Source organism: Penaeus monodon, chromosome 32 (assembly GCF_015228065.2).
Source record: "Penaeus monodon isolate SGIC_2016 chromosome 32, NSTDA_Pmon_1, whole genome shotgun sequence".
NCBI lineage: Eukaryota > Metazoa > Arthropoda > Malacostraca > Decapoda > Penaeidae > Penaeus > Penaeus monodon.
The window spans coordinates 15,206,512-15,206,807 of NC_051417.1; positions in this window are offsets into that span (position 1 = coordinate 15,206,512).

The following is a 296-nucleotide window of genomic DNA, read 5'->3' on the forward strand; positions in this document are numbered from 1 at the left end:
CTCAATACCCATTCATTTAATCTCCACTTGCGTACATGATTAGAATCACATAAGTCCTTATTGATAATATAATCTTGATAACATCTCTTTGCAGATGGTATCATCTCTGCTTCACCTACGATAACGAAGTTCGGCAGATCAAAACCTACTTAGATGGCGAACTCAGCGTTGTTCAGAATTATACCATCACTGCGCCTGTGTTCGGGAACAAGGCAAGCATTGGTCAGGGGAATCACGTCACAGAAAGCTTCAGCGGCGACCTGACCCAGGTGAGAGGTGGGGGGAGGTGAAGTTGA